Source organism: Thunnus albacares, chromosome 10, assembly GCF_914725855.1.
Source record: "Thunnus albacares chromosome 10, fThuAlb1.1, whole genome shotgun sequence".
In the NCBI taxonomy this organism is placed as follows: domain Eukaryota; kingdom Metazoa; phylum Chordata; class Actinopteri; order Scombriformes; family Scombridae; genus Thunnus; species Thunnus albacares.
In genome coordinates, this window is record NC_058115.1 from 3585429 (window position 1) to 3598236 (window position 12808).

Sequence of the window (12808 nt, forward strand, 5' to 3'; positions counted from 1 at the left end):
GGAGCCGTTTGAAACGACCGCGCCGCGACGAGCGAGACCTGTGCAGGAGGGCACCACGGGCGGCAGACCGCAAGGGTTCATCGCTTCTCGGCCTTTTGGCTAAGATCAAGTGTAGTATCTGTTCTTATCAGTTTAATATCTGATATGTCCTCTATACGGGGACAAAGTATTAAACGGATTTTTAGCACCTGGAGCTGAAAGAGGGGCTTGCTCCGTTCACTCCACGCATCGACCCGGTATTGCAGTGCCGCCGGGAACGGTGCACCCTTCTCTTTGCTTTGTGGAAAGCCAAGTGCTCGGAGGAAAGCGGCAGGGCTCAGCGTGCAAGCTGTCACTGTCGTCAGTCAAAGCGGATGGCAGCAGCGTTTATGGCTTGGGAGAGTGGAAAAGCAGCCTTTATGACGCTCCCCATCTCAAATGAGCGTATATATGTCAGCTATGACAACTGGGGCAAAAGTGCAGCGTACAACGTGAGATTTGCACGTCTGGTTGACAGACAAACATGACAAAGAGGGAAAGTCGCCGTGCGCTGCGATAGGTCCAAAATAGCCCTTGGATCTGCGCTGCGTCTTCCCTGCTGGAGCCATGGAGCGCATGCGGGCGCCTGAGTATTTCTGTGTTTTGGTAGCCTGCGTCTGACAGCCAGCCCTTAATATCTCAGCATTGCGATCGGATAGAGCCCGTGATGGGGGAAACGGGTGTGGCCTGGGATTTGGGCAAGCCAAGGGAGCCTCACCGTGAAGGTGGTGACTGGGACGACTGGGGTCTTTGGGCTGCTGTTGAGGAGCGGGCCGTACTTACTCTGGTTTCTCTTCATAACGTACAAGTCTTTCGCCTTTTACTAAAGACTTCCGTGGAGAGGAACACCCATGAGTTAAACCTATTTTTGGCAGGCTTTGCAGTTTGGCAGAGCCTCGTGTGTTTGTGAAAAGCTAAGCAGCTGTCCTCAAGGAGGCGTGCGGCTGCGTCAAGGAGCACCTGGGCGGAGCCGCTAAGCACAAGTCGTTCTTGGAGCCGTTTGAAACGACTGCGCCGCGACGAGCGAGACCTGTGCAGGAGGGCACCACGGGCGGCAGACCGCAAGGGTTCATCGCTTCTCGGCCTTTTGGCTAAGATCAAGTGTAGTATCTGTTCTTATCAGTTTAATATCTGATATGTCCTCTATACGGGGACAAAGTATTAAACGGATTTTTGGCACCTGGAGCTGAAAGAGGGGCTTGCTCCGTTCACTCCACGCATCGACCCGGTATTGCAGTGCCGCCGGGAACGGTGCACCCTTCTCTTTGCTTTGTGGAAAGCCAAGTGCTCGGAGGAAAGCGGCAGGGCTCAGCGTGCAAGCTGTCACTGTCGTCAGTCAAAGCGGATGGCAGCAGCGTTTATGGCTTGGGAGAGTGGAAAAGCAGCCTTTATGACGCTCCCCATCTCAAATGAGCGTATATATGTCAGCTATGACAACTGGGGCAAAAGTGCAGCGTACAACGTGAGATTTGCACGTCTGGTTGACAGACAAACATGACAAAGAGGGAAAGTCGCCGTGCGCTGCGATAGGTCCAAAATAGCCCTTGGATCTGCGCTGCGTCTTCCCTGCTGGAGCCATGGAGCGCATGCGGGCGCCTGAGTATTTCTGTGTTTTGGTAGCCTGCGTCTGACAGCCAGCCCTTAATATCTCAGCATTGCGATCGGATAGAGCCCGTGATGGGGGAAACGGGTGTGGCCTGGGATTTGGTACGTGGCAAGCCAAGGGAGCCTCACCGTGAAGGTGGTGACTGGGACGACTGGGGTCTTTGGGCTGCTGTTGAGGAGCGGGCCGTACTTACTCTGGTTTCTCTTCATAACGTACAAGTCTTTCGCCTTTTACTAAAGACTTCCGTGGAGAGGAACACCCACGAGTTAAACCTATTTTTGGCAGGCTTTGCAGTTTGGCAGAGCCTCGTGTGTTTGTGAAAAGCTAAGCAGCTGTCCTCAAGGAGGCGTGCGGCTGCGTCAAGGAGCATCTGGGCGGAGCCGCTAAGCACAAGTCGTTCTTGGAGCCGTTTGAAACGACTGCGCCGCGACGAGCGAGACCTGTGCAGGAGGGCACCACGGGCGGCAGACCGCAAGGGTTCATCGCTTCTCGGCCTTTTGGCTAAGATCAAGTGTAGTATCTGTTCTTATCAGTTTAATATCTGATATGTCCTCTATACGGGGACAAAGTATTAAACGGATTTTTAGCACCTGGAGCTGAAAGAGGGGCTTGCTCCGTTCACTCCACGCATCGACCCGGTATTGCAGTGCCGCCGGGAACGGTGCACCCTTCTCTTTGCTTTGTGGAAAGCCAAGTGCTCGGAGGAAAGCGGCAGGGCTCAGCGTGCAAGCTGTCACTGTCGTCAGTCAAAGCGGATGGCAGCAGCGTTTATGGCTTGGGAGAGTGGAAAAGCAGCCTTTATGACGCTCCCCATCTCAAATGAGCGTATATATGTCAGCTATGACAACTGGGGCAAAAGTGCAGCGTACAACGTGAGATTTGCACGTCTGGTTGACAGACAAACATGACAAAGAGGGAAAGTCGCCGTGCGCTGCGATAGGTCCAAAATAGCCCTTGGATCTGCGCTGCGTCTTCCCTGCTGGAGCCATGGAGCGCATGCGGGCGCCTGAGTATTTCTGTGTTTTGGTAGCCTGCGTCTGACAGCCAGCCCTTAATATCTCAGCATTGCGATCGGATAGAGCCCGTGATGGGGGAAACGGGTGTGGCCTGGGATTTGGTACGTGGCAAGCCAAGGGAGCCTCACCGTGAAGGTGGTGACTGGGACGACTGGGGTCTTTGGGCTGCTGTTGAGGAGCGGGCCGTACTTACTCTGGTTTCTCTTCATAACGTACAAGTCTTTCGCCTTTTACTAAAGACTTCCGTGGAGAGGAACACCCACGAGTTAAACCTATTTTTGGCAGGCTTTGCAGTTTGGCAGAGCCTCGTGTGTTTGTGAAAAGCCAAGCAGCTGTCGTCAACGAGGCGTGCGGCTGCGTCAAGGAGCACCTGGGCGGAGCCGCTAAGCACAAGTCGTTCTTGGAGCCGTTTGAAACGACTGCGCCGCGACGAGCGAGACCTGTGCAGGAGGGCACCACGGGCGGCAGACCGCAGGGGTTCATCGCTTCTCGGCCTTTTGGCTAAGATCAAGTGTAGTATCTGTTCTTATCAGTTTAATATCTGATATGTCCTCTATACGGGGACAAAGTATTAAACGGATTTTTAGCACCTGGAGCTGAAAGAGGGGCTTGCTCCGTTCACTCCACGCATCGACCCGGTATTGCAGTGCCGCCGGGAACGGTGCACCCTTCTCTTTGCTTTGTGGAAAGCCAAGTGCTCGGAGGAAAGCGGCAGGGCTCAGCGTGCAAGCTGTCACTGTCGTCAGTCAAAGCGGATGGCAGCAGCGTTTATGGCTTGGGAGAGTGGAAAAGCAGCCTTTATGACGCTCCCCATCTCAAATGAGCGTATATATGTCAGCTATGACAACTGGGGCAAAAGTGCAGCGTACAACGTGAGATTTGCACGTCTGGTTGACAGACAAACATGACAAAGAGGGAAAGTCGCCGTGCGCTGCGATAGGTCCAAAATAGCCCTTGGATCTGCGCTGCGTCTTCCCTGCTGGAGCCATGGAGCGCATGCGGGCGCCTGAGTATTTCTGTGTTTTGGTAGCCTGCGTCTGACAGCCAGCCCTTAATATCTCAGCATTGCGATCGGATAGAGCCCATGATGGGGGAAACGGGTGTGGCCTGGGATTTGGTACGTGGCAAGCCAAGGGAGCCTCACCGTGAAGGTGGTGACTGGGACGACTGGGGTCTTTGGGCTGCTGTTGAGGAGCGGGCCGTACTTACTCTGGTTTCTCTTCATAACGTACAAGTCTTTCGCCTTTTACTAAAGACTTCCGTGGAGAGGAACACCCACGAGTTAAACCTATTTTTGGCAGGCTTTGTAGTTTGGCAGAGCCTCGTGTGTTTGTGAAAAGCCAAGCAGCTGTCCTCAAGGAGGCGTGCGGCTGCGTCAAGGAGCACCTGGGCGGAGCCGCTAAGCACAAGTCGTTCTTGGAGCCGTTTGAAACGACTGCGCCGCGACGAGCGAGACCTGTGCAGGAGGGCACCACGGGCGGCAGACCGCAAGGGTTCATCGCTTCTCGGCCTTTTGGCTAAGATCAAGTGTAGTATCTGTTCTTATCAGTTTAATATCTGATATGTCCTCTATACGGGGACAAAGTATTAAACGGATTTTTAGCACCTGGAGCTGAAAGAGGGGCTTGCTCCGTTCACTCCACGCATCGACCCGGTATTGCAGTGCCGCCGGGAACGGTGCACCCTTCTCTTTGCTTTGTGGAAAGCCAAGTGCTCGGAGGAAAGCGGCAGGGCTCAGCGTGCAAGCTGTCACTGTCGTCAGTCAAAGCGGATGGCAGCAGCGTTTATGGCTTGGGAGAGTGGAAAAGCAGCCTTTATGACGCTCCCCATCTCAAATGAGCGTATATATGTCAGCTATGACAACTGGGGCAAAAGTGCAGCGTACAACGTGAGATTTGCACGTCTGGTTGACAGACAAACATGACAAAGAGGGAAAGTCGCCGTGCGCTGCGATAGGTCCAAAATAGCCCTTGGATCTGCGCTGCGTCTTCCCTGCTGGAGCCATGGAGCGCATGCGGGCGCCTGAGTATTTCTGTGTTTTGGTAGCCTGCGTCTGACAGCCAGCCCTTAATATCTCAGCATTGCGATCGGATAGAGCCCGTGATGGGGGAAACGGGTGTGGCCTGGGATTTGGTACGTGGCAAGCCAAGGGAGCCTCACCGTGAAGGTGGTGACTGGGACGACTGGGGTCTTTGGGCTGCTGTTGAGGAGCGGGCCGTACTTACTCTGGTTTCTCTTCATAACGTACAAGTCTTTCGCCTTTTACTAAAGACTTCCGTGGAGAGGAACACCCACGAGTTAAACCTATTTTTGGCAGGCTTTGCAGTTTGGCAGAGCCTCGTGTGTTTGTGAAAAGCCAAGCAGCTGTCGTCAACGAGGCGTGCGGCTGCGTCAAGGAGCACCTGGGCGGAGCCGCTAAGCACAAGTCGTTCTTGGAGCCGTTTGAAACGACTGCGCCGCGACGAGCGAGACCTGTGCAGGAGGGCACCACGGGCGGCAGACCGCAGGGGTTCATCGCTTCTCGGCCTTTTGGCTAAGATCAAGTGTAGTATCTGTTCTTATCAGTTTAATATCTGATATGTCCTCTATACGGGGACAAAGTATTAAACGGATTTTTAGCACCTGGAGCTGAAAGAGGGGCTTGCTCCGTTCACTCCACGCATCGACCCGGTATTGCAGTGCCGCCGGGAACGGTGCACCCTTCTCTTTGCTTTGTGGAAAGCCAAGTGCTCGGAGGAAAGCGGCAGGGCTCAGCGTGCAAGCTGTCACTGTCGTCAGTCAAAGCGGATGGCAGCAGCGTTTATGGCTTGGGAGAGTGGAAAAGCAGCCTTTATGACGCTCCCCATCTCAAATGAGCGTATATATGTCAGCTATGACAACTGGGGCAAAAGTGCAGCGTACAACGTGAGATTTGCACGTCTGGTTGACAGACAAACATGACAAAGAGGGAAAGTCGCCGTGCGCTGCGATAGGTCCAAAATAGCCCTTGGATCTGCGCTGCGTCTTCCCTGCTGGAGCCATGGAGCGCATGCGGGCGCCTGAGTATTTCTGTGTTTTGGTAGCCTGCGTCTGACAGCCAGCCCTTAATATCTCAGCATTGCGATCGGATAGAGCCCGTGATGGGGGAAACGGGTGTGGCCTGGGATTTGGTACGTGGCAAGCCAAGGGAGCCTCACCGTGAAGGTGGTGACTGGGACGACTGGGGTCTTTGGGCTGCTGTTGAGGAGCGGGCCGTACTTACTCTGGTTTCTCTTCATAACGTATAAGTCTTTCGCCTTTTACTAAAGACTTCCGTGGAGAGGAACACCCACGAGTTAAACCTATTTTTGGCAGGCTTTGCAGTTTGGCAGAGCCTCGTGTGTTTGTGAAAAGCCAAGCAGCTGTCCTCAAGGAGGCGTGCGGCTGCGTCAAGGAGCACCTGGGCGGAGCCGCTAAGCACAAGTCGTTCTTGGAGCCGTTTGAAACGACTGCGCCGCGACGAGCGAGACCTGTGCAGGAGGGCACCACGGGCGGCAGACCGCAAGGGTTCATCGCTTCTCGGCCTTTTGGCTAAGATCAAGTGTAGTATCTGTTCTTATCAGTTTAATATCTGATATGTCCTCTATACGGGGACAAAGTATTAAACGGATTTTTAGCACCTGGAGCTGAAAGAGGGGCTTGCTCCGTTCACTCCACGCATCGACCCGGTATTGCAGTGCCGCCGGGAACGGTGCACCCTTCTCTTTGCTTTGTGGAAAGCCAAGTGCTCGGAGGAAAGCGGCAGGGCTCAGCGTGCAAGCTGTCACTGTCGTCAGTCAAAGCGGATGGCAGCAGCGTTTATGGCTTGGGAGAGTGGAAAAGCAGCCTTTATGACGCTCCCCATCTCAAATGAGCGTATATATGTCAGCTATGACAACTGGGGCAAAAGTGCAGCGTACAACGTGAGATTTGCACGTCTGGTTGACAGACAAACATGACAAAGAGGGAAAGTCGCCGTGCGCTGCGATAGGTCCAAAATAGCCCTTGGATCTGCGCTGCGTCTTCCCTGCTGGAGCCATGGAGCGCATGCGGGCGCCTGAGTATTTCTGTGTTTTGGTAGCCTGCGTCTGACAGCCAGCCCTTAATATCTCAGCATTGCGATCGGATAGAGCCCGTGATGGGGGAAACGGGTGTGGCCTGGGATTTGGTACGTGGCAAGCCAAGGGAGCCTCACCGTGAAGGTGGTGACTGGGACGACTGGGGTCTTTGGGCTGCTGTTGAGGAGCGGGCCGTACTTACTCTGGTTTCTCTTCATAACGTACAAGTCTTTCGCCTTTTACTAAAGACTTCCGTGGAGAGGAACACCCACGAGTTAAACCTATTTTTGGCAGGCTTTGCAGTTTGGCAGAGCCTCGTGTGTTTGTGAAAAGCCAAGCAGCTGTCCTCAAGGAGGCGTGCGGCTGCGTCAAGGAGCACCTGGGCGGAGCCGCTAAGCACAAGTCGTTCTTGGAGCCGTTTGAAACGACTGCGCCGCGACGAGCGAGACCTGTGCAGGAGGGCACCACGGGCGGCAGACCGCAAGGGTTCATCGCTTCTCGGCCTTTTGGCTAAGATCAAGTGTAGTATCTGTTCTTATCAGTTTAATATCTGATATGTCCTCTATACGGGGACAAAGTATTAAACGGATTTTTAGCACCTGGAGCTGAAAGAGGGGCTTGCTCCGTTCACTCCACGCATCGACCCGGTATTGCAGTGCCGCCGGGAACGGTGCACCCTTCTCTTTGCTTTGTGGAAAGCCAAGTGCTCGGAGGAAAGCGGCAGGGCTCAGCGTGCAAGCTGTCACTGTCGTCAGTCAAAGCGGATGGCAGCAGCGTTTATGGCTTGGGAGAGTGGAAAAGCAGCCTTTATGACGCTCCCCATCTCAAATGAGCGTATATATGTCAGCTATGACAACTGGGGCAAAAGTGCAGCGTACAACGTGAGATTTGCACGTCTGGTTGACAGACAAACATGACAAAGAGGGAAAGTCGCCGTGCGCTGCGATAGGTCCAAAATAGCCCTTGGATCTGCGCTGCGTCTTCCCTGCTGGAGCCATGGAGCGCATGCGGGCGCCTGAGTATTTCTGTGTTTTGGTAGCCTGCGTCTGACAGCCAGCCCTTAATATCTCAGCATTGCGATCGGATAGAGCCCGTGATGGGGGAAACGGGTGTGGCCTGGGATTTGGTACGTGGCAAGCCAAGGGAGCCTCACCGTGAAGGTGGTGACTGGGACGACTGGGGTCTTTGGGCTGCTGTTGAGGAGCGGGCCGTACTTACTCTGGTTTCTCTTCATAACGTACAAGTCTTTCGCCTTTTACTAAAGACTTCCGTGGAGAGGAACACCCACGAGTTAAACCTATTTTTGGCAGGCTTTGCAGTTTGGCAGAGCCTCGTGTGTTTGTGAAAAGCCAAGCAGCTGTCGTCAACGAGGCGTGCGGCTGCGTCAAGGAGCACCTGGGCGGAGCCGCTAAGCACAAGTCGTTCTTGGAGCCGTTTGAAACGACTGCGCCGCGACGAGCGAGACCTGTGCAGGAGGGCACCACGGGCGGCAGACCGCAGGGGTTCATCGCTTCTCGGCCTTTTGGCTAAGACTGCGGTCGCCTCCTGTTGGTGGTAAAAATTCTTGCCTGTTGTGGCATTAATTACTTACTACTGCTTGGGAGGATATTCTCTTCATTCCTTGTGTAAAGTATACCAACTCTATTTGTAGTTGTACATCTTGCACAAATAGGAATTCATTGGCTCAGAGGACTGTCTAACTGTACTCTGCGGTAAGTAACATCTTGACCAAGCCAGACAGAAAGGTAAGTCTCTTTTTTTTCCTTTACTTTGGTTGGTTTTAAGGTATTTTAGTTATTTATTGGTGTTTTTGAGCTTTTTAGCATATTTATTTGCACTTTTAAAGGTTTTAGTTGCTTTTAGTTGTTTTAACTTGTGGTGCCTCCACCATGTCGGCCACCCATGCCGGCATGCGGAGGCACCACAGTGTCCGTTTTATCTTCCAAGAGAGAGATGGAAAGCTTCTAGCGATGTCAAGACTAGACTTTTCCCGGAAGCTAGTTCAGAAAACATTGAACTTTAAACCAGAGGACCTGAATTGTATATTGACCTTGCCAAACAACAAAGGCTTTGATGTAAGTTTTCGATCTGCTGTTTTGCTAAGAGAGTTCTGGACACGCTTTGAAAATGTGAAACCCCAGTTTTCTGCTTTCAATGTTGAGAAACTGACTGATAATGCTTTGAAAACGGTTATTGTTAGGATGTTCAATGAGACAGTGAATGCAGAGGACATTTGTTTGTGGCTGGGGAGATACTGCACCGTTAAAGGCCAGGCTACCAAAGTGAGAGATGAGGATGGCATTTGGAATTGCGCTTGGAGGGTCCCCATCCAACAATGGCCCAAGGATTCCAAGGCTTGAAACATCTGCCATCCATGGTAGTTCTGGGAGAAAACAGGGGCTACATTCACTACCAGGGTCAGCCCAAGCTCTGCCGCAAGTGTGGTGAGCATGGGCACCTGGCAGAAGCATGCCAGCAGATTGTTTGTGGGAAATGTAGAGAAATTGGGCACACCTTTGAGGAGTGCTCCAATGGCAGACGGTGTAATCTTTGTGGAGACTCAAACCACCTCTTCAGAGATTGCCCCAAGTCTTTTGCCAACAAATTGAAGGCAGCAAAGCAAATGGAAAATGTGAAAAATGGCGGACAAGCTGAACTGTTAAGAGAGCTACCAGAAGAGGCTGGGCAGGAAAATTCAAATCTCCCGCCAAATCCTGTGATTGGAGGAGAGGAATCAGGTGAGGCGGGAGTGGGGGAGGGGCCTACAACAGCCCCACCAGTGGAGAGTTCTGTGGAGGATGGGGTGATGCAGGCAGAGGGCGGAGCTAGCTCTGAATGTGAAGAAGTCCAATCACAAGAAGACAGCGAGGATGCCCCCCTCCCCGCAGCCCAGCAATCAAAGAGGCCTGCATCAGAATTGTCCTCTGAGTCTCCTGTAGTCTCAGAGAAGAGGGGAAGAGTTGGGATTTTCTCAGACAGTTCATCTGTGGAGGAACCCAGAGTCTTCCCCTCCAGTTCACCAAATGAGGTCTCGTTTTTAACAATAGCTCTGCAATCAACCCCTAGAGACTCAAAATTAAATGCGACACTGTGTCCAAGGCCAACCCCCAGAGTCCGATCGGGGAATGGAGCTCAACCCCTTCACTCTTCACCAGTGGGAGTGAAGGAAGAGCTACATTCACAAGAAATTGCCTAACATTTGTTTTACTTTTTAAGGTATTTTAATGTTTTAATCTCCTTTTTAGTCTTTTAAAATTTCATACCTGTTGTTTTTAACCATACTCATGACACTCACCTTCTCAACCATCAATGTGAGAAGTGTGAAGTCGAGAGTTAGAGCCCAAAGTGTTTTATCCTTCCTTCATTCTTTTAAGTCAGATGTGTTTTTAATACAGGAATGTGGCCTACCGTTTTTAAAACAGTACAGACAGTGGGAGAATATGTGGCCAAAATCATCAATATGGAGCGGGTCAAATCAAAACAAGAACGATGGAGTGGCCATTTTAATAAAAAATCCTCAAGTTCTGGTGAAGGGCAGCACTGTGGTGAGAGACGGTCGGGCACTTTTAACACATTTGACTTTTATGGGACAGGATTTTAACCTTTTAAATATTTATGGCTTTAATGAGAAGAATGACAGGTATGACCTTTTAGAAGACCTGCAGTTCCACATGCTAGGTAGGGTACCATTAGTTGTAGGGGGTGATTTTAACTGTATTTTAAGTAGAAATGATAGGAAGGGAGCAGGGGATAATTTTAAAGTGGATAAAACATCGGTTTTATTACAGGGCATTTGCAAGGATTTTAAACTCCAGGACTGTTTTAAAACCATGCATCCCAGAGAGGAAGGCTTCACCTGGTTCAGTGGTGATGGCACCAGAGCCTCTCGCATCGACTACATTTTTACACGGGACTGCCCACCAACCGATGCTAGATTGACCCCTGTTTTCTTCTCCGATCACCTAATGCTTTCCTGCACCCTTTCATTCTCTTCGGGTGTGACATTAGGAAGTGGTCTGTGGAAACTCAACTGCTCCCTGTTAGAAGATAAGGAGCTCATTAATCAATACAGGGAGCAGTACCAAGAGTGGCAGACCCTTCAAGACTTTTACGATTCACGTGCACACTGGTGGGAAATGGTGAAGGGAAAGACCCAGACTTTCTTCAGAAAAGCAGGTAAGAGAAAAAAGAGTAAAGAAGACAGACGCATGATGGGACTGCAAAAAAGACTACAGCGCTATTTTAAACTAAATCAAAATGGAATGGATTTTAATGAGGAGATTAAACAAATTAAAACAGAGATGTTGGTTTTAGCAGAAATAAAAAGTAAGGGTGTCATTTTAAGGAGCAGGGAACGGGAAATAGAAGAGGGGGAGAAGTGCACTCGATATTTCTTCAAGAAAATTTTAAATAAAGGGGGGAACATTTTAAAACTAAGAAAAGACAATGGGTGCACGGCTAACACAATGGAAGAGATTAATGAAACGGTTGAAAATTTTTATGGAGAATTGTACAAGGAAAAAAACATTGAAATGGACACCATGACTGAAGTCTTAAAATTCATTGAAAACACAGTAAAGGACAGTGTGCTTTTATCCCAAGATTTTAGTATTTTTGAGTTAAATAAATGTCTTATGAGTTTTAAGAAAGGGAAGTCCCCAGGACAAGATGGACTTCCCTTGGAATTTTATTTGACTTTTTGGGACATTTTAGCACCTGACTTGCTTACTGTTTTTATGGATTTTGAGCATTTTTACCGACTTCCTGACAGTTTTAGAGTAGGGATAGTGACTCTTCTTCACAAAAAGAAAGACAAGACTGACCTGAAGAACTGGAGACCTATCACACTTTTAAATTTTGACTGCAAACTTTTTAGTAAAGTTTTAGCATCACGTATGTCCTTGGTTTTAGAAGAGGTGATTCACCCGGATCAAGCCTGTGCCATCCCGGGGAGGAAGATCACCGACAGCCTCGTACTGATCCGAGACACCATCTGTTACGCGAGAGACAGAAACATCCGGCTAGTAGTACTCAATCTAGATTTTGAGAAAGCCTTTGATCGGGTCTCGCACCAGTACCTTTTCCAGGTACTGCTAAAAATGGGGTTCCCAGAGAGGTTTGTAGCTTGGGTGGGATTGCTGTACCGGGGCATTACCAGCAAATTCGTTGTTAACGGGCATCTGACAAAAGCAGTCGATATCAACTGCGGCGTCCGTCAGGGTTGTCCGTTATCTGCCCTCCTCTATGTCACCTGTATAGAACCACTGGCACAGGTCTTGAGAAGGGACCAACGAATCAATGGGGTGGGAGTTCCAGGGAGCGGGGGACTTGTCACCAAGTGTGTTTTATATATGGACGACGTGAACATTTTATGCACTGACCTTTTATCTGTCAACAGGACGCTGGACTTGACTGACTGGTTTGGACGGGCCTCTGGGTCTAAATTAAACAGAGGCAAGACCCAAGCCCAGTTTTATGGACCATGGACAGCGACTGAGACGACAGGACTCCCTTTGACTATGACCCAGACTGACCAGAAAATACTGGGGATTAAATTTGACAGGGAAGGGGGAGGTAGAACAAATTGGCCAGACGTGGTAGGGAAAGTAAGGCAAAGACTAGGGTACTGGGGACTTAGAGGACTGACCATGGAAGGAAAGGTTTTAATCATTAAAGCAGTGATTTTACCTTTGCTTTTACTGATCAGTTCTGTTTTTATCCCACCTAGGAGAGTGCTTTTAGATCTGGACCGAGCCATCTTTTATTTTCTGTGGGGCTCGAAGTGGGAAAGGCTAAGAAGAGAGATCATGAAGAAGCCAAAAGAAAAAGGAGGAAAAGGAGTGCCCGATCTATATCTGTTTTTAGGAAGTAGATACACAACACTGCACCTCAAAATAGCTACAGACCCATCCGGAAACCCCAAGACAAAAGCAATGACGCGATTCTGGATGGGATCTTACCTCAGAAAGATGAAGTTTTTACCCACAGATCTTAAAGTGCCTGTGTCTTTTAACCTGCCACCGGTTTATGCTTTTATCCAGACGTTTTTAAAGCATTTTAACTTGGAGCAGGAGGAGTTGCATATTTTAAATAACCATCGGTCTCTGATTTCT

The 12808-nt window shown here is 50.4% G+C and overlaps 16 non-coding genes across 16 annotated transcripts; all 16 read left to right on the forward strand.

Moving 5' to 3' along the window:
- The first annotated feature begins 79 nt into the window (after nucleotides 1–79).
- LOC122991224 lies at nucleotides 80–270 on the forward strand. The gene has a single exon (XR_006405640.1). It is a non-coding gene; the product is annotated as a U2 spliceosomal RNA (small nuclear RNA).
- Nucleotides 271–797: 527 nt separating this feature from the next.
- On the forward strand, nucleotides 798–913 carry LOC122991266. Its single transcript, XR_006405671.1, has one exon. It is a non-coding gene; the product is annotated as a U5 spliceosomal RNA (small nuclear RNA).
- Nucleotides 914–1089: 176 nt separating this feature from the next.
- On the forward strand, nucleotides 1090–1280 carry LOC122991211. Its single transcript, XR_006405627.1, has one exon. It is a non-coding gene; the product is annotated as a U2 spliceosomal RNA (small nuclear RNA).
- A 533-nt stretch (nucleotides 1281–1813) lies between these two features.
- On the forward strand, nucleotides 1814–1929 carry LOC122991285. The gene has a single exon (XR_006405689.1). It is a non-coding gene; the product is annotated as a U5 spliceosomal RNA (small nuclear RNA).
- Nucleotides 1930–2105: 176 nt separating this feature from the next.
- On the forward strand, nucleotides 2106–2296 carry LOC122991225. The gene has a single exon (XR_006405641.1). It is a non-coding gene; the product is annotated as a U2 spliceosomal RNA (small nuclear RNA).
- A 533-nt stretch (nucleotides 2297–2829) lies between these two features.
- Nucleotides 2830–2945, forward strand: LOC122991286. The gene has a single exon (XR_006405690.1). It is a non-coding gene; the product is annotated as a U5 spliceosomal RNA (small nuclear RNA).
- Nucleotides 2946–3121: 176 nt separating this feature from the next.
- LOC122991226 lies at nucleotides 3122–3312 on the forward strand. Its single transcript, XR_006405642.1, has one exon. It is a non-coding gene; the product is annotated as a U2 spliceosomal RNA (small nuclear RNA).
- A 533-nt stretch (nucleotides 3313–3845) lies between these two features.
- Nucleotides 3846–3962, forward strand: LOC122991377. Its single transcript, XR_006405776.1, has one exon. It is a non-coding gene; the product is annotated as a U5 spliceosomal RNA (small nuclear RNA).
- A 175-nt stretch (nucleotides 3963–4137) lies between these two features.
- On the forward strand, nucleotides 4138–4328 carry LOC122991227. Its single transcript, XR_006405643.1, has one exon. It is a non-coding gene; the product is annotated as a U2 spliceosomal RNA (small nuclear RNA).
- Nucleotides 4329–4861: 533 nt separating this feature from the next.
- LOC122991287 lies at nucleotides 4862–4977 on the forward strand. The gene has a single exon (XR_006405691.1). It is a non-coding gene; the product is annotated as a U5 spliceosomal RNA (small nuclear RNA).
- A 176-nt stretch (nucleotides 4978–5153) lies between these two features.
- Nucleotides 5154–5344, forward strand: LOC122991228. Its single transcript, XR_006405644.1, has one exon. It is a non-coding gene; the product is annotated as a U2 spliceosomal RNA (small nuclear RNA).
- Nucleotides 5345–5877: 533 nt separating this feature from the next.
- Nucleotides 5878–5993, forward strand: LOC122991378. The gene has a single exon (XR_006405777.1). It is a non-coding gene; the product is annotated as a U5 spliceosomal RNA (small nuclear RNA).
- A 176-nt stretch (nucleotides 5994–6169) lies between these two features.
- On the forward strand, nucleotides 6170–6360 carry LOC122991229. The gene has a single exon (XR_006405645.1). It is a non-coding gene; the product is annotated as a U2 spliceosomal RNA (small nuclear RNA).
- Nucleotides 6361–6893: 533 nt separating this feature from the next.
- LOC122991288 lies at nucleotides 6894–7009 on the forward strand. The gene has a single exon (XR_006405692.1). It is a non-coding gene; the product is annotated as a U5 spliceosomal RNA (small nuclear RNA).
- A 176-nt stretch (nucleotides 7010–7185) lies between these two features.
- On the forward strand, nucleotides 7186–7376 carry LOC122991230. The gene has a single exon (XR_006405646.1). It is a non-coding gene; the product is annotated as a U2 spliceosomal RNA (small nuclear RNA).
- Nucleotides 7377–7909: 533 nt separating this feature from the next.
- Nucleotides 7910–8025, forward strand: LOC122991290. Its single transcript, XR_006405694.1, has one exon. It is a non-coding gene; the product is annotated as a U5 spliceosomal RNA (small nuclear RNA).
- The last annotated feature ends 4783 nt before the right edge of the window (nucleotides 8026–12808 follow it).